Source organism: Stegodyphus dumicola, chromosome 6, assembly GCF_044657685.1.
Source record: "Stegodyphus dumicola isolate Sdum_Otavi_A_Nest chromosome 6, ASM4465768v1".
NCBI classification, from domain to species: domain Eukaryota; kingdom Metazoa; phylum Arthropoda; class Arachnida; order Araneae; family Eresidae; genus Stegodyphus; species Stegodyphus dumicola.
In genome coordinates, this window is record NC_140773.1 from 196,356,502 (window position 1) to 196,376,610 (window position 20,109).

Below are 20,109 nucleotides of genomic sequence, written 5' to 3' on the forward strand. Positions count from 1 at the left end.
TCATATTCGTAAATTACATGTTTAACCGTTTTTAATGGCTCGAACATTCCCTTTCTTGTTATTGGAGTTGGCCGAAGGCTAACTTTTCCTTAAAGAAATTATCCGTTCAATCAAAAATAGGCAACGTTTTTTTAAGACAGTTTTACTTGAATTTATCCATCTAAGATCATTTTTGTGATTAAGAGAACAGTAGTCCATCATTAGCTACTGCGTGTTGACATTTGTAATGCTTCTGGGAGGAACTTCTGAGTTAATATAAGAATTCCCATCAATTACATGAGAAAACATTGTTGCCATGATTACTTGCGAGAAATTTACAGCACTCTTCTAATTCGTATTGGATTTATAGGGTCGCGATGAATTACGCTAGATTTTGAATTTTTGTCGCCAGATTTGGCGATAAATCTGAAAAAGAAGCCAGACTTGACGACCATTTGGCGAAATTTTTATACGATACCTGCATAACTGTAATCGGTATTGTGATTGAAAATGCAGGGTGTATCAGTACAGGTGACAGGTGAGAGCAGGGTCACACTGACTATTCGGGTATCGTCCGAATCCCGCAAATGTCCAGAAAACGAATATTGCAAACAGGGGCAGATGGTGAAAAACAAGCGTATTGCGGATTCCTACACTACAAATGTTTATTGTACAATATATGACAATATAGAGATACTTACGTCAAAAAGTGCTGTTACTATGTTGAATTACCACAGTAGTAATGTATCGTTTTACATTAACATTAATAGTGCACTATTATAATAGTCGACGCAGGGACGATAAATTAATACATACAATAATAATATTTCCTGAACTCTGCAGACATTGCAGAGCGGGCGGTGACAAACTTTCAGTAGTGATAGAGTACACCAAGACGATGGAAAATCACACAGGAATGCATGGTCGGAAACGCTTCCCTGGCGCGGTAGTGACGACACAAAAAGCAAAAAAAAAAAAAAAAAAAGAAAGGAAGAATACAAACAGTGAGACAAAAACATGTTTTATTATTTTCAGTACCGCGGAAACCTACAAAAACAAACAAAGATCGTCATTAAAGAAGCTTTTCGAAATTACAACCCCGGACCATGATTCGGGCCTCACTGCTCTGCCGCATGAAGATCTGCATCATGAATGGCAGATCGCATGACGCATGGTTCCTGCATCACAGTCCGGGTCGCAATTTTGAACTCCTTTGATGATGATCGTTGTGTCTTTATGTTTAATTTTTTCCTTTTGTTTGCTGTACTCGAATAATAAACATGTTTTCTCAGCCTCTTCGTGCCTGCGCATCAGTGGTTTTAAGAATCAGTGGTAATCCAAGTATGGTGGTTCAGTAAAACATAATATCACATCAAATATGAATAAATCAAAATCAATAATCACCAATCAATAAAATATAAACTGATTTAATTAAATATAATAATATCTCAATCTCAGAATCTCACATCACACCTTCCATCGAATCTCAGAACACACTCAATGGCGCTCTCAGCCCCCTCTAGCGTTAGGCGGGTCTTACCATTCTTCCCGCTTAAACTCCCATGGAGTTTACATTTCAATTTCCAGACATTCAAATAAATTTAAAGTCAATAAAATTACACTAAGCTAAATATTAGATTGGTAAACTAATAAATATAAAATAAAAGTTTTTCAAGTTCTCATTCAGTCTTTAAATGGTAATGGAACAAGTTTGTTGATGGCTCGTCGAAGAACTCCTGTAGACGTCTTAACTTCAACTACTCCGACCAGACCATCAGCACCAGGATACACTTGCTGGATGCGACCCAATGGTCAATGCAAAGGATTGGAGTTTGAGTCTTTTAGCAATACTAGTTGACCAATCTGCATGTTTGGCTGCGAACTGCTCCATTTGGCACGATTCTGTAGTTGATTTAAATACTCGGATTGCCACCGCTTCCAAAATTTAGCTTGCAGTCTCTAAACTAGTTCTCACCTGGAATGAAAAGAAAGAGAATCCGAAGCAGTATGTGGTTCAGGAAAAGATAACATAGCATTTTCTGTCAAAAAATGTCCCGGAGTTAAGCGGTGATAATGGGCGGGAATTCAGAACTGCTTCTATCTGAGTAACTAAAGTAGTTAACTTTTCAAAATTCATGATAGCTGATTTTGCTACCCTTAACAAAATCCGTTTCATTGATTTTATGTTTGTTTCCCACAGTGTTTGTTTCCAAAGTGAGGAGTGTGTCTGACTGTGGCAAAGGCTCCAAGGCTATCTCGCCTTAGAGGAGGAATGCCTTCGTGGAGGACTTTCTAAGGAAAACTGGCTCGTATACACGTTACACATGGGGAAACCCATGAAAACGCCCATGCAGCCAGTCTGTTCGCGGGATTCGAACCTCGGACCAAACTACCAGTGTTCAGCTACTTTACCGCTCGGCCGCTGGCAGGCCCAAAGTGAGGAGAAGCAGGTGGGATAAATTTTCATTGGATGCCTTCTTCTGCACTAAATCCTTGAATTGGGTTAGATTTGCAAATTTCATTATATGCGTTAAGAAAATATTCTTAATTTCTCGCACCTTTGAAATTCGTGGAGTTATCGCTCCAGATAACGGCTGGTTTGGATCTTCTGCCAATAAATCGTCGTAAACAGGCTAGAAAAGCTTCTGTTGTTAACTCAGAAACGATTTCTAAATGCACTGCTTTAGTGCAAAAACATTAAAGATAATGTAGTCTGTACACCAGAATGCAAGGATTTTCTATGATAATATTCAATAAATAAATTAGAGAAATGATGAACCTTTGGCAAGAGTGTCTGATGTTTCTGAAATTCAGAAAACTCAGAATACTCCAGTCTTCCTCCTACTCTCAGTACCTCATTTTTGTCAAGAAGTACGTTTAAAGATGATATTTTACTATTTTTTGGAATAGATTGTCCGTTTTTTAAGCACTTTATTTCCCTTCGAAATTCAGTTGACTGTACGAGTTTTACTAAAACTTCAGTAGCATGTCTTAATGCAGTAGCACATATGAAGTCTGTTCTTAAATTTGGGTTCATTTTACAGTTATTTATAAATCTCAAACATAAAAAAGTTACCCTAATTAATTTACTGAATGAGGAGTATCTTGTGATCAAATCGTTTTCAGTTTGCCTATTTTCAACAGTCGATTTACAACAACTGACTTCTTAAACTCTAACTTATCGACATGTATTTCGGTTTCTTCCATTGATTCTAAGGAGGATGGCCGTGCTGTATTATTCATTGTCAACCAACAGGGTCCATGCCACCAGAGCTGATTATTTTTGAGCTCGCTTAAGGAGAAACCCCTAGAAATCAAATCGGCGGGAATATTCTTTCCTATACAATGATGCCATTCTTCTGGATTGCTGTATTTTTGTATTTCTTTTATTCTATGCTTCACGAACGCCTTATGTCTATTTGGATCCCCTTTGATCCAGTAATAAGCTATTGAGGAATCTGTCCAAAAATATCGAGTAACTGGAAAACTTAGCGCAGTTACAATTTTATTGCTCAATCTTGAAGACAAAAGTTTACCCTTGAGTTCCAATCTAGGATTCGAAAGGGTTTTCAACGGAGCTAAATTCAGCAAAACACTCAAATGAGTGTTAATCAAAATGTTTTTATTTCCGAACCTTTCTTTCAATAAGTCAAGTGCTTTATCATAATTTTCATCACTTAAAGCAAATCCACTAATACATGCTGCCGCGGTACCACAGAGATAGGATTTCAAATAATTAAATTTATCAACGTTGCTTAATTTAGGATTATTATGAACATAGCTTTCAAATAAACTGTAAAAGTCTAACCAACCAGAATAATTACCATAATATTTACTAATATGTAATTTAGGCAATTTTATATTTATATTTTTAGTTTCATTATTAATCAATTGAATGTGAAATTGTATCAACTTGGATAGAATCAGAATTCATTTTCTTTATTTTAGAATAAAGTTTCGATTTCCAAAAAATTATTTTTTCTTTTATTTCTTCTGAAGCTTCTATATCTTCAGATATTGTCTCGACGTTCAAAAGATTTTCAATTTCATCATTTAAAGAATTTAAATCAGTTTCTTCTCCAATTAATTGTTCCAAAAATGCTTCTAACTGATCAACTGTTTCGTTTTCGTTGTTGATAGCAACTTCTATTTTGTTAATTAATTTCGTCAAACTCGAACGCACAGAAGTGCGTTTCTTCTTCAGCTTTGACAGGTTTTCAGCCATTTCAGAATCTCAGAACACATTCAATGGTGTTGTCAGCGCCCTCTAGCGTTAGGCGGGTCTTACCAGTACCCTTTCTTTCTTGACTTCTGTGACTACCGTGCCAGGAAAGCGTTTCGGACCATGCATTCCTATGTGATTTCTCATCGTCTATCTTTCCCGACAGTTCGTTACCCTTTATACTGATATAAATGATTCGTGTATTTAACTGTAACCGTATCCAACCGTCATATAGTAGCTTCCAGTACTTTCTAGAAAAGCAAGCTACTAGAGATTTATCATTGCTTGGGGAGAAACTATACAAGAACGGACATGGACTGAGACCACTTTCTCAGGTGTTTGTACGCAGTATTTAGAAATCCCCGGGTGAGTTTTTGCCTTTTAGATGCGCTTTGCATTACGCTGTGTTTAACATTCTATATAGTTTGAAGTGCAACTACTGATTGCGCTCTATGATACTGAGAAGTACCTTTGTAGAAAATTCAAGAACTGTGAAGTGCTTCTTTTGGTAGAATAAATTTTATCAAGCTATCATCGGTTCTGTGTGCATTCAGTCCATTGCGAGCAACAGTTTTAGCTTAGTTATTAGAGCAAAATTTAAAATCAGCTTTTACTGAAAAACAAAATTTCACATTATTAATTTTAAAAATACATTAATCGTTATTAAGACAATAGAAATGAAAATTTAGTAAATTAAGAACATACTTAAAACTTTTAAAGCTTGAGGTTAATTTTCTTGGCACAATTCAATAAACAATATTTGATTAAGAGCTCAAATTTTTAAAATTTTCCAGGTGTGTTTTTAAATCAAGATGCAACATGTAAATGCAGGGGAGATTATTTCAATATTTAACTCAAACGAACTCTAAATATAAAACAATTAATTCGTTCTAGAAAATTGAGAATGTGATTTATGATTACTGTCATTTATTTCAATGGAATGATGTGATGTGAAGATTATTTCAAGACTTAACACAAATGAATATTAAATATAAAACATTAAATTAATTCCAGAAAAGGTGATCCAGATCCGGTAAAATTGAAAAATAGCATTATTTTTTCAATGAACCCTTCTGTCATGTGAAAATTTTATAAATAGAAGTTTCGTTTATTTGCAAAATTATTATTTCACAAATTTGAGAGTAGTTTCTTTCTGTGTAAGTGTGTTGTAGTTTCTTAATATGGGAGCAGTCCGTTCATTTAAAATAAAATAAATTTAGGAATATTGAATATTGCTAGAATCGGCAAAAAATATCAAATTCTGGCTTTCATGCTGTACATATTGAACATGACGAATGCTGACAAACATTCAAGTTATATGGCGATATCAAACGCGATAAAGAACTACTTTTAAAAGCAGAAACTTTAGTACAAGTATGAAACTTTATTACCAGGTAGCAGACTACTTGATATTGTGCACTAAAATACCTTATTATTTATTACGTAGAAGAAAAGTTTACGGACCTGCCAATTCGTAAATTACATAAAAAAAGGTTCCGCTAATTATCTAAAGAAATAAATATTTAGCCTTTGTGCAAAATATGCGTTTTTAAAGCATTTTCAAATTTAATACTATGGATTCCTAAAAATGTGTATTTTAACACAAAATGCATGTTCGAGCAAAGAAAAATTTCTCTGTTTACTAAAATTGTTGTGTAGAACCACAAGAAATATTTTGGAACTAAACAAATTGGATGTCTAGAAAACCTAATTTAGTATAAGATGCCAGTAGTTGAAAAAATAAACATTATGCTTTTTTTGAAATTAAATTATTAAAAATAAGTAACAAATGGGAAGCTTCACAATAATATCTACTTTGATTTTACATGAATGTTTGGTCTAATTTTGTTTTCCCTTAACAGCACAAATCCATTTTTTTAGTAAGCAGCCTTTTAGAAGCTTCGGGATTCTATATAATTTCATTAAGGAAATCTAAAATTTAAAGTTAGGAAGGTTATGAAGTAATTCTATATTAAGGGAATTTGTAGAACATTTCTCACAGTTTTTCAATATAATTAGCTAAAAAGTGGCTAATATTGAAAATGAATAAAGGAATACTTTCTGTTACTTAAATGTCTGATCATAACAACTTCAATACAAGCAAAATGTCTGTAGCAAATGTAAACAAAAGGCAAGTTTTGCATCTTTCCAATGTCGAACTCAATCTCCATAAACGTAAAACTAATTTTCTGCAATAATATTTACGTATCGGGAACCGAGTAACTAAACCTGTTTAATTATAAGAAACAGAATAATTTCTGCAAAAGTAGTTAACAATACGTTGTAGAGACAATTAGGTTAATTGGAAAAGTCGGAGAGATGAAAAATTAGCAGCCGCCTTCCCCGGGAATTGAAGCACAGGAATACCGCCCCAGCGTGCAGAACCACTACGCCACGAAGGCACGCTAGGAAGCAGTGGCGTAGCGAGGAGGGGCAAGGGGGTGTATGATGCCCCGGGCGCCGCTCGCAGAGGGGAGCCAAATGGTCTCCAAACAAGATTTTCATCAAATTACTGTGTTTTATTTTGGGGGGGGGGGGAAGGGGGAGCGCCAAAAAGGTATTTTGCCCTGGGCGCCAGTTATGCTCGCTACTCCACTTATAACCTTTAATAATTTCGCTATTCCTATTCTTTGGCGTTCATAATTCTTTTAAAACTTATTCTGTCGTTCTTACCTTTTGAGTTTTCTTTATTGCATTTGCGAAAGACTTAAAATAAATAGGCAGGCTGGAAGAGAATTTTAACTAAATGCCTCAGGCAAATTTATTATAATCCTGTATTTTTTAACTATATGATAAAGCGTTAGTCAACTTAGGCTCTCTGAGCCTTTTATGTTTTTTCAAAGATATGTAAAATGTTTTATTATTTAAAATTTATGATTGTGTGTAAATTTACATTGACCTATCAACTGCATTATTATAGCAACTGCAATTACTGCAATTTATGTTCCAGTTCGCAACGTTATGCAACGTGATTTTTGTTTTGGTTTTTCAATACAGTTAAAATTAATGACTATATATGATGTATATCGTAGACAGCGCAGTACGTTTCCTTATCAGTTTAATAGCTAGGTCTAGTTTCTGTTGCCTTTTAGCTGTACATCAAGACTAAATTTTAAGAAAATATTTTAGTTTAGTTTATCTCTTGCTTGCATTTTTGGAGCTTAGAATTTAAGTTAATGTTAAGACGAAAATTTGTCTGAAACAGAGGAAAGTTAAACGAATGTAGTTGATAGCGAATTAGTTTATTTTATGAACTGTTTAGTTTTTGTCCTGTTTTCGGCTTCCGATGAGTGCTTCTGTTCATGAAGGGAGGTTGATATTCTTCCAAGCCGGAAAATTTGCATCATTTTGACAGCCTATCGTTTTCTTCCGCTTTTATGATGAAATGATTTTGGAAGGAAAGCAATTTTCATCATTAAATGAAGCCACAGCAATCAAAGACCATCCCCATCAATGGGCAAAACTACTAACCGCCGACCACCAGACTTCAGTTCTGGCGAACAGGATACATGTTCGCCAGAACTGAAGTCTGGTGAACTGAAGTCCATGGAAACAGGATTTTTCCTCACATATAGCGCAAATGTGAATTAATTTCTTTTTAAAACTAATCTTGCACAAATTGCATTCCTTCTGTTACGCAGACAGGCTTATCAAGCTTTACCGTAAAAGATTTGCTGTGATGATTGCTCTGATGACCGTTTCGTAAGCTTGCATTTTTGCCTGTTTTCGTAAAGAATGTATTAAGAGGTTTAGAATGAATGACCAGAGCAAAAACAGAAATTGAATAAAAAAAATCTCAAAAGCTTTCAGATTTTATGTTGCGCCCAAGAGGGCTTTTTTTCAACCTTTTGTGTGTTACCCTTATTAAATATCCTGTTCTTCGCACTTAAAACAAATAAAATTCAATTCAACAGCAATATCACAAAATATTTAAAAACAGCAAAATAGCATATCTTTAGAATTTCTGATACAGTTTCGCGCTCTGGAGATGAATTTTTTTTTTCATACAATATTGCCATTGATAGCTTGGAAATTGTTGAGTTTGTTAATCAAAAATTTGTTGAAGTTTTACAAAATTTTAAATAGGTAAATTCGAAATTCAAAATTAGAGCTTCCAAGTGCTTATGTTAGGTTGGAGGACTACGTTATTCAGAGTTCGATGTCTCTAGGTACTGTTGTTTCTTCACAGTGCGAGAAACATTCATACATTCCTGCAGATTCTTCATTGTTTAGTTTCTTTAAATATAATACATGGCGATAGTATTTGGTGGCAACAGTTTGAAAAGTGTAGCAACGAAAAATGTCGTTTGTGGCTAATAACCCTTCTGGGCTAACGTCCTTTGGGCTAATAAATGTCAATTCAAAGAAAATTTCATAGCAATGTTTATTTCACTTTACCTTGCCATCCAAATACCCATCATTTTTAACAACCAAATAGCGGAACACAAGTTGATGCCGTTCGAATAAAGTCCAGCAAAATAAAAAACTCATAAAATAGAAATACCAATTATGTCATTTAATATTTAACTACATCCTTTTGATTGCCCCTCCTAACATAAATATATTTACCAAGATTTACATTGAACGAGATGGCCAAGAAGCAGTGATAGCCTCTAGGTAGACAGTATTATTTTCAAGATTTTCCTCATTGGAAAAAACAGCCATAAATGTCTTCCTAACGTGAATCACATATCATACATATGTATAAAACGCTGTTATACAATTAAACGAAAAACAGGTTATGCCTCTTGAGGGAACAAGTTAGTTGTTAAACACAAGAAGCCAACATTGTCTCGAATTGTTAAAAAGCTTCTCCGGGGAAGAGAAATTGCGGCATATTTATTATCAACAGCGGAAATAAAAGCGCTCTTCCTTATTGTCATGGCTTCTTTATTTCCCTTTATTCTGTTTTTTTTTTTTTTTTCATTGTTCTTGAGAAACTTATATGTAATTCTGTTATGAATCTGACCCTTAAAAAAAAAAAGTTTATTTTGAACTACACGGTAGTCTTAGTGGTTAAACGAATTGTTATGAATAGGATGTAGCTTCTATTTTGACAAAATGGATAACTTTTACCTTGAAACTATTATCAGATATTTTAATGAAATCCATTCGAAGAAATTATGCAGTCGCAACGACTAATTGTGGGATCTGGTAATACTTAAATATTATGATTTGTTTCATCGGTATTTATACATTCTTCCTGAGTCAAGGTTTAAAATACCGATTTATACGCTTCTTGCTGATTATTTTTATGAAATATCATTTTCATGACTATTTTGCTTGCGGATCCAATGTATACGTTTCAAAGCCGTTGACATGTAAGGACTAATCTTGCCTTTCAAAATTTATGAGATAAGATGAAATTAAGAAACGTAATACAAGGAAACAATCTCCGTATCTTTTAAATTGTAAAACGGTAAGCTTTTGTTTCCTTTTACAATACTCTTCTGAAACTGTACTAATATTCCCTATTCCTCCTAGTAAATTTTTTTATATTTAACATTTACGTTAAAAATATGCTTGCGTTAGTTTTACTTCAAGTGTGTCATTATTTATTCTTATTTATTACGTACTCCGCTCTTAAGGAATACACGGAAATGGAGGGATGCCCCGTGGAGAGCGTTTTAAAAGAAACTGGCTCATATCCATTTTCCACGTGGGGAAACCATCGAAAACACCCATGCAGCCAACCCGTTCGCTCGGACTCGAACCCCGGACCGAACTGCCAGTGTTCAGCGGCTTTTGCCGCTGGCTCAATGGCGGGCCTAGAACATTCCAATTTTAGTATATGTACTGCCAAAGCAAATAGGGCCAGTCTAAGGGCCTATAATGTATTTTCTCCCTCTTTCAAGCATGCCTTTGTGATATAATGTTAGCACATTGGGTGCGAATTCGAAAGGTCCAGGCTCGAGTCCCGGCGAGAGCATTGCTCATTTTTCATTTACTGCTTCAAAACAACCTAGTGACTCTAAAGTGGCTCCCGAACTAAAAACAAAAGATGAATGATGATTCTTCACCACCAGAATTGGCGAGTCTCCTAATCGCCAGTCACCCTTTAAAAGAGGGAGTATATAAGGTATTTTCTGCCTCTTTCAAGCATACCTTCGGGGTCTAACAGTAAGCACACTCGGCGCGTATTTGAGAGGTCCAGGTTCGATCCCAGTAAGGGCATTGCTCATTTTTTCATATATTCCTGCTTAAATAACTTAATGTCTCTACAGGCCAAACATGGTATTTAGACCATTTATTTATTTTCTCTATAGAACAAAGTATCAAGCTCATATACATGAATATGCCTAGTAGCAAGCACGTTTCTCACATTCCTTATAAAATTCCCTAAACGTGCAGCACTGTAAGCATAAGAAATTCTGTAACGAACTAATAATACAGAGCGTTAAAACAGATTTTGCTAATTACAGTAAAATTTTAGTTATTCAGATAAGTTATCAGTTACATATATTATAAAGTATTCTAGTTATAATAAGTAAGTTATATCGATGAAATAAACTAAAGGCCTTAATTATTACGAAGTTCGTTATTGGTTTTAAATTTCTCAGATTGATAAGCAACGCAATAAAAATTAGGAAGAATCATTTCATTAGAAGGAATTAAGTGTTTTAGAACTTGTCTTATTTGCCAGGCCATATAATAGGTAGAAAGTGAAGATTATATATTCCGAGCAATGGCAATTTTACCTATTCGAGTGAATGATAAATGCAATAAACGTAATCTTTTTCAGATCCTAAGAAGGATTGGTTGATCTTTCATTTATGTTATTTATATTCTTTTAAAATCAGTATTTGAAAAGAAAAGAATTTCCAATTAATGAGTAATTCATAAATGTTTTGTACATAAAAACATGCATTTATGACCGAATAAAGAACTCACAATCGATCGGCCATACAACATATATTTCCAGTTCAAAAATTGAATGAAAGAAGTTATACTTTAGACTGCAAGAATTTTAGTCACAAGACATATTTTGGCACAAATACATGAAATTCAAATTTTGTTACGAATATTGTTATTTTGAATAAATATTGTTACGAATTTTGTATATGTAAACAATTTTAGTGAAAATGCATGTAAAATTGTAGTATCCTTAGTGTGAATAACATGAAATGCCTACAAGTTTAGTGAGAAATCCCAAAAAGTCGCCAAACTGGGCCACTATTCGCTACATTTTGGTCTAGTGCCAGTGTAATTGTAAATTATTTAAATAATTGAAACGGACTAAGAAAACAAGGAAAGGGTAGTCAAGTACGTTAAAGAAGAGATAAAAGCGAAAAAAGAAAAGATTAATTGTTAAGCCAGCCCAAAGAGTATAAAAAGAGCAATTATTGCCATAATAGAAAACAAATTCGAAGCTATGTAAGGGCGAATAAATGCTGTTGAATCTAAAGTTGGAGAAACTGAAGAAAGAATTTCTGTAGCTGAACAGCAAATTGGAGAAATAGTTTCTTTGGTTAAAAAACAAATCGAAGAAAGAGTTTCTGCTGTCGAAAAACAGATCGATGATAGAGTTTCTTCTACTGTCGCAAAGGAACTTAACAGCTTAAAGAAATCCATAGTCACAGCAAGAAACAACTCTGATGCTTATAAATTCTAGCCATGTCTTCTTCCCCTCTCTAAAGCTATCCATATATGATGGACTACCTCCTGGCAAGTATACAAGACTTAGTTCTCTATAGTGGAGTGGAGATACGAATGGCTGTGTTTCCCAAGCTAAAACCTGCGCCATCTCGCCGCTTCTCTGGAGCAGAAGTAGTGGATAACCTTTAATTTCTGCTCGAAAACCAGAGGCTAGACTTTAAAGCTCTATCTGGCACATTGGAGCTGCGTTTTTGCAAGAAGTGTTTAAAAGACTATAGCAGGTCTCAGTTAAAATCTCGCCAACAGAAGCCTATGGAAACACTTCAGCAGCTTACCATGGACGCTGAAAGGCTATCTCATCTCGCCTTTACGGATTATCTAACAGAGGCAAGCGAAATGCTGCCCCACAGTACATTTTTGATGGCATCCGGGATCCTGAAATACAAACTGCCCCTACGAATGGCGAATGTCAAGGTTTAATGTGCTTTAGTGTGCGCCATATTATTCATGGAAGCCCAGTGAGTAACCCGTACAGTCCAGCATGCAATCTGACCTGCTCATGCTCAGGAAGCAGTGGAACAACTAACTGATCTTCTAGACAAGTTATCTTGGGAAATCAATGCCTTGAGGCGGAGTAGGAGTGGTAACAAAATCAATTCTGAAACACTGACACTGCGATGGTGAACATACGGTGGTGAAGGCTACGTGCGAAGAAACTGCAGAACACCGCAAGCCTCGACAACTATCAGTGCTCCCCGGCAAGGAGCTAGGAACAAACAGTGGCCATCTCTCAGAGCGAAGGTTTTTCAGATACTGAGAAGCCCCATTTTAAAGCATTTCAGATTTTTGCAGTGCTTGATAACAGTAATAGACACTTCATGACGGGACATATCAGTGGAGTTCCTTGCATGTGACAGGTGACGGAGAAAGAGGACACAAGGTGTATAACAAAGGTAAGCAGAGTATATGTCCCATGCCCTCCACTATCTTAAACCGGCAGCTCCCGAGACTCAGGAAGCCAGCCTCGGGAATGCATTTGCTTCTCTGTGAAGTCCTATGAACAAACTGGAACCTGGATGATGTTACATGAATATGGAATTCCTTGCAGAATGATCATCAATACAGGATCCAATGTCACCCTCATTCGAAAAGATTTGACTCAACGATTGGAAGGGAAACTCATTTGTACATCGCCTTGCATTACCCTTCAGACTTTATAAGGTGGTAAAATCGACGTGGATGCAATGTTAAATGCTAATATCACGTTTAGAAGTGCCGCCTACGTTCACACGGCATGTGTAGCAGATATTACAAACCCTTGTATACTCGGCTTAGACTTTCTAAGAATATACAATTTTTTCTTGTCCTTTAAAAATAACGAAGTGCAATCTGCCTCTGAGGACATAATCCTGTTGGGAATTTAAAGATAGAGGAGTCAAATCTATTCCCTAAATAATAATTCAGGAAGATACCACAGTGCCAGCAAGAACAAAAGTTTTACTACCTGGATTCGTAGCTGAAAACAGAAATTTCTCATTCGTAGACCTATCGAGGACTGTGGTCCCGGTTAGAGTTGCCAACATAAGTGATAAAGCGAAATTCATAAATAAATATGTATCCATACAAAGGGAAGACGAATGGGTTACAGCATGTACTCCAGTGACCTGTGCTAAACGAATTAGTGCTCCTCCAGGGTCTGTGTCTTTGGAATTGGACATTCTTCCATTCATCTTCTTACTGGTTCGAAAAAGTTTGGCCGAGTATAGAAGTAATACAGGAGATTATCTGCCAATCAAGAGCAACATCCAAGACGTTTATCTGTTGCTAAACACGAAGAGGTAGAAAGTTCAAATGCGAAGTGCCTAACATCATATATGTCATCTTCCATGTATAAGGATCTAGAAAGGTATCGGCAGTTAAAGATTGAAGGCGCAACTGATATGTCCATCAACTCAGAAATTGGAACTATTTGGCGACATTTTGGTTCGGTTCCTGTGTAACTGTAATTGATCCCTATATCTAATTGCAACCGTATCTGGCCCTCATATGCCTTCCAGTAATTTTGAGAAAAGGGAGGTACTAAAGATTTCTCGATGTTTGGAAGAAACTATATAAGGCATGAGTGAGCATCAGTTCTCTGTTTTTAGTTCAGAGTTGATTTCGGAGTATTGAGAGATTTCCGTTCGAGCTTCGATCTTTAGATGCGCTTTGGATTGTATTTTGTTTAACATTTTTAGTAGTTTGATATCCTAACTACTGACTGTGCTCTGTCATACTAAAAAGAGCTGTACGAGTACTTTTGTGGAAAGTTTTAGAACTGTAAAGTCTTTCCTTTAGGAAATAACAAATTTAACATCTATCATCTGTTCTGTGTACGTTCAATCAATTACGAACCTGTATGTGCGCAACAATATCATTAAATAAATATTTTAGTAATCATATGCAAATATTGTTAAGGAAGTTGGATGCGTATGCTTTCGAATCCAAATTTCTACTAGCTACTTTATCAAATAAATATGTATCCATACAAAGACATAGATTTGAAATTTGCATTCGCAGAAATGCTAAAAATTCAAGATTGTTTTTCTGTTACAATCTAGTTTTTTATGTGACCTTTAAAAATCTATTACGTTTTTAACTTTACTCCCCTAATTTCCATAAGAAAATCACGAAATTTTAAAGGCCCAGATTTATATATATTATTGAACTATGTTTTTCAAAAATGAAAGAATATCGAGTGTTTTGCTAATCGAAAATTTCGATGTGGATGACATATATAAAAATTAAAATTTTATACATAATATTTTCTAAAAGATATCATGTGACTAAAATTATTATAGTCTGCCCACTTTGTTTGATTTCTTTTATGAAGAGTTTTCGGCCAACCACAAAATCTCTATAGTGAACACTTTCAAGAACTTCCTAAAGGTGATTTGGGTCTTCTTCGGAGATGGTTACTTTGGAGAGTTAATGCTCAGTACCAAAGTGTATACATAATTTCAGAACTCTCATATTCTTATGAAAGTTGGTCGTTTGAGGGAGATAGTCACAATGAGAGGATTCGCTATAATCTTGTCGCAAAATCTTTTGAAGCTCTCTACAATATGTAAATAAGAATACGTTCTACAAGACACCTTTAAAGTTACGTTGGATTAAATATATTTACTACACGTCTGCAGAACACAGGAAGTACAGCATGCTTCTTGCTTGAAGTAAAATAATGGCTCAATTTAAATCGATAATTCTAAAATTAGCCATAAGTATATTGACTCTTATACTACATTTAAACTAAAAAATTTCCCGTCATTTACTTTAACAGTTTTCGATTGATACTTTTATTTTTATTATTTTTTTTTTCTATCCAGCTTCTGAATACAGGTGACAGATAAAGGAAGAGGGAGATAAATAATGTCTAGCAGGAGTAAGCAGGTATGTATTCTGCTCTTTTCACTATCGAGAGATAACAACTCTTTCTGTATGGCGCCTAAAAACACCTTATCGGGAGTATATTAAATACAGATTCAAATTTGATACATATAAAGCATAGCGGAGGCAGAGATTCTGCTCATATACAATAGTTGTTTTGTGTTTAAAGAGCAATGTCCGATAATACGCGTATAACAATAAGATGTATATACAATATATACTGTTCGTAGCAAATATATATAAGATACACTTAAAACATAACTAAATGGGCATCAAAATAGAACTAAAAAAGCACTTAAACATAACTGAATTAAATATTAAAGTATACATATATTATAAATTTATAATCACTTAAAAAATAACTTAAATGCTTAAAGCAAACACAAATCCATTGTAGAGTTCACAACAATACCAGATATACTAGTTTATACCAGTTATTTTATGTTACTTAACTGTGTCGCTCTCATTTCCATTTCCCTGCCAGAATATAAATTTCTAGCTCGCGTGACATCCAAATGAGATAGAAGAAAGAAAGGTTTTAGAGTGTAAAATCAAAGCGTGTTCTACCTGCTTGAAATCCAAGTTGCTAATTTGATTCTCTTGCGACTTGTATCCTGAGGCGTTCAGTTATCCTCCCTGTTAGGCTCTTGTTACACCGGCTTCAGATCAGAACCAGCTTGTGCGTTATTCCAGTTGTCCAGTCTTTAGGCTAACTTACTTTTTAGTTTTGTTAATCCATTATCTTTGAGTTATCAATAACTGTTGGCTTTTGTGTGCACAAGTTGGTACCGTCTGTTAATCCTTATTTAAGTTAAAAGGATCCTTTATACTCTTTCCCTGTCTGTGTGGTACTTGCAAGGCATAGTAAAAATTAACAGATCTTCTTCTAGAGATTTAGTCTAGTTCATGCTACCTAAGAAGACCAAACTCTGTATCATTTCAAGTATTCAATGCAAACAGGTCTTTCACTTATGCATCTATCAGTAAATTTATCGCTAAATAATTAAAATTATGTTTTAAAGCACATTTTATAATTATTACAACAAAATTTTAATTTCTATTAAGTCAAAATTTCAAGTCAAGTAATTTTCAAGTCAAAATTTTAATTTCTATGTTTAATAGCTATATGTCTGTGTCAGTTCTTAGAATTTGATTTGGATAGTTCTTTAGCACTAGTCTGTTATAATTATCACTTTTAAACTTTACTGGCGTCTTCACTCTGTTTTTTTAAATTCTTGCCCATTTTCGAAATAGTGCTGATGGCACCGTGGATAATCTTAACTAACGCATGGTTTTCGATACTAAATTTCTTACAAGAATCCATACAGCAAGTCAGTTGATGTAAGTGAGTGGCAGTTGTAAGTGAACAATAAAAGGTATAACGGACAACTGAATCTTCTAATCCGCAAACAAATATACTTGTATTTGAGATGCGAAAGCAATGAAAATGTGTTTCAGGATTCTGAAATTCAGGCTTCTGAATACAGAAAGTGTTTCAAAAAAATTCCACTGTCATTTAATCACATTTACCAAGAGAAAAGTCTCTCTTTGAATGGGAAGCACATAACTCTTTCCCAAGTTTCCGGAATTGAATTTTTAATAGCCTATGCTTATTGGTACTCCTCACACACGCAACGCTTTTCAATTCTTATTATGATTGAAAGAAAGAGTTTTGCGTGTGTGCCTCCGTCGGTTATCGAAATGACCTTCAAGAATCAGTTGCTTTGTCCTTTACAAATTGTAATGGAAATTTGGGCTGCTGCAGAGCAAGAAAATTTTAATTTTTAACGCATCGCTATAGGAAAATAAACTAATAGTAGATTTTGATATATTTATAAAAGTATTGATTGCATATGTAGAGATCATAAATGAAAGTGTAGTGCCTTTAAAAAATCGCTACATAATTGGGTAGGGATTTTGATACAGATACATTATGTCAGCGTTTCTCAAACGTTTTCAAAAGAGGACCTTTTTCATGAATTAGAGAACACTGCAGATCACCTCTTATCCTCTTGGAAATCAGTTTTTTAGCATATTGTTACGAATTTTGTATATATGTTAATAATTTTAGCAAAATTATATCGAAGAGTTCCTCACTTTGTACATGCTAAGTTACAGTTGAACATGAAGAATCTTAAGAACTGATAAGAGAATAATCGCTTGAGTTCGTGTGACAAGAAGCAACAAGATGGAAGGGTAAACAACCCTTTATTATTCAAATAAGATTCAACAGAATTCCATCTTGGAGTGTACAATAAAAGTCGACACTTGGGCTTCAACTTAAGAAGCTAAAAGGTAAACTAAAACTAATCTAAACTAAAGAGATATAGACGAAGCTATCAAGATTCTAACCGAGTTGGCTCTTTAGCACTAATTGACTGCGAAGCTATCAGGGCCTAAGTACGGCCGAGCGTAATAATAGCTTACGAGAGAGTAGCCTAAAAAGGCGGACGCGTGCAGACATAATACCTCGCAACTCTCTAGCTAAAACAGAAGAACTTCGTGGTTAAATACCACTCTTCCTCATTATGTATTCAGATGTGATTCTAAAACTACGTTCTGGCCGGAAGTAGTAAGTTGAAGTTAAGAATCGACAGGAAAGGAACTTTAATTAACAATTAAATTTTAACTGTTAATAAAATTACACAATCCTTACAAAAATAAAAATAAATAAAACAAAAATCCCGAGTCCCGAGGATGAAAATTGGATGAAATTATGTCCAGACTATGTTGCAGGCACAGCGTTCGAGCGCTTCGATCTCTAGGAAGATTTTTGTTATGTGATAATGTGTCTGTAAACAAAAGCATGAACTAGGAAGCTATCAATATTACCAGATGATTATAAATGAGCTCATCAAGAAAGAATTATAACATCAGAAGTAGCAACAAAAGGAGACTGAGGATGAGATGCCCCCAGGAAAAGAAGAAGGAAAAGGATTCTAGGTCTCTGATTTGGAAAATGTGAGCAAAATGCAGAGTTTTAACGAAACGATATCATGCTTATAAGCACTTTCAGTGACATTAAAAATAACTGTAACATTTGAAGTAACAGTAACTTTTAATTACATTTTAAAACGCTAGACAACAATAAACCACATTTGAAAAATTTTTTATGAAGCAAAGGTGACACTTGCAGACAAAAAAAAAAAAAAAAAAAAAAAAAAAAAGATAAAAGAATGTCTCCTAAAAGTAGTTAATTACCTGATGCTTTTACGGAAGTAGATTGCGAACTCAAAAATAACATCTCCCTCATCATTTACATTGTTTATTCTTCTCTACTAAAGTACGGACGTCAGTCCCGAATGTGATATTAGTCTCAAAATGGCATTTTGCGTTGATTCAATATAAACAGCGTACCGCTGTTCAAATTGCTACCACTAAATATTATCGTCCTGTTTCGTTTTTATCTGGAAGCGGAAATTTTGAATTTCGAATTTGTTTTATTATCTATTTCATATTTTCATCATAATATTTTCATCATCATAAACCTTTAACGAATTTTTGATTAACAAACTCAACGATTTCAAAGTGAGCAATATGGAAAAATAAAACATTTTTATATTCAGCGCGAGAAACTGCCTATGGAAATTCTAAAATTATCGTCCTGTTTTATATTTAACGAAATTAAATAATGAAAAATCTGCACGAACGTATGCCTGTTTCTCGTACTGTGAAACAAAATCTGATGTGTACACCACATGACTTCCTTGTACGGAATATTAAATTATACGCATTTTTTCTTGCATTTCACTTAAACATATTGGATTGAATTAAATCTACTTCGCCGACAGCGCATAAACCACAATCGAATAAATACATTCTTTAAAATTCACTCTAGTATTTGTTTACCATAGCGACACTCTGGCGCTAGATTCACTTAACAGTATTAATAATTATATAGCAGTTAACTTATATAATAATTATATAACGGAAACTAAGTTAACTGTTATATATTCCAATAATTATATAACAGTTAACTTATATATTTCGTTTATATTATAACTCATAATGCTCAAAATTTATATCATTTAAAGAATAAAATTATCTAATCGTTGCCATATGTTCTATTCAAATACTATAATAAAGCTAGAATGATGTATAAAAGAAATTAAGCAAACAAAATAAAAAAGAAGCAGTTTTTCACAGACGATTGAGTATTTCTCATTTAATTCATTCAGTTCTCACTTCGCGAGAAGGCAAAAATACATAAAAACTCAAAATATCTATATTAAAAATTACGAAGTAAATCTTAAACACTTATTTCCTCGAAAAAATTCCAGAAAGAATTAAGCATGATTTAATTGGCAATAATAAATGAATGCGTTATCTTTTTTGTTGCGAAGCTAAGTTTCTCTAGATTGGCAACAAATCCACTAGTCTCCTGTTTCAAATGTAAACATCAATGGCCGCCATAAAAAAAAAAAGGCTTAGCGGCACTTACACAACTTTAAAATTGTTGATAATTCTAAAATTATTGCATAAAGATTTACTAAAGGCATAAAAACCTTAACCGGAAGATTAAAAACAACATAATACAATCATTTTTAAAGCAAAAAATGTACAATTTACAAACATGTAAGAGTAAAGAAACTGAGATCACTGAGCCGGGTAACAGAGTGGATATATATATAAATATATTTATATACGTTTGGTGCGGCCGATTGCAACCAAAATACGAGATGCACATCTACATGTTATAGCAGTCCTATTTACAAAATTTCAACGTTCTGAGGCTACTTGTTTTTGAGTTATGCGAGATACGTACGTACGCACGTACGTACATACGTTCGTACAGACGCCACGAAAAATTCTCTTCAGAATTCATTTTAAAGCAGTTTTATAATTTTTTTGAAGGAAAGCAGTATTTTTTTTCTGTCCTTACGTAC

General features: G+C 34.3%; 1 long non-coding RNA gene across 1 annotated transcript; it reads right to left on the reverse strand.

Annotated features, from left to right (window-relative positions):
* Positions 1–1,390: 1,390 nt before the first annotated feature.
* On the reverse strand, positions 1,391–16,350 carry LOC146996929 (uncharacterized). Its single transcript, XR_015041797.1, has 2 exons — positions 15,791–16,350; positions 1,391–4,814 (listed from the first exon to the last, which is right to left on the reverse strand). It is a non-coding gene; the product is annotated as an uncharacterized LOC146996929 (long non-coding RNA).
* Between the last annotated feature and the right edge of the window lie 3,759 nt (positions 16,351–20,109).